A 498-nucleotide genomic window follows, 5' to 3' on the forward strand; every position below is an offset into this window, starting at 1 on the left:
GACACTATACCCAAAGTTTATACTAAATATCTTTGATATTATCAGAGCAAACAGCACTTATCTTATCTCAGATATACTATATTAGGATATAGAATATAATGGATACATAAGAAGTGATGTTTAAAAATTTCCCAATTTTTGAAACACATGAATTTTGACCTGCTTAGGAGGTAGTTCTTTAAGCTATCTCTGACGACCCGTCGAATATTTCTGACCTAATTTTCTCTGCAAAGCTTGATATCATTTTAAGGGTATTTCTTCATGTGATTCTTACAAGTTATCAACATAAACAACCCATTAAGCCATTCGATGATTTGTCATTCATAAATTCCATGAGTAAGCCACACAGAGACAATGAATCAAGTGAGAAATCCTTACAATTTTCGTTTACAGACAAAATAATATTTAATTCATGTTTCATTTTGAGATCATTGTAACATTGTTAGTTGAGAACACCTGTATATCCGTGAATACTACGAATATCACTCATCATTATAT

Source organism: Penaeus monodon, chromosome 15 (assembly GCF_015228065.2).
Source record: "Penaeus monodon isolate SGIC_2016 chromosome 15, NSTDA_Pmon_1, whole genome shotgun sequence".
NCBI classification, from domain to species: Eukaryota; Metazoa; Arthropoda; class Malacostraca; order Decapoda; family Penaeidae; genus Penaeus; species Penaeus monodon.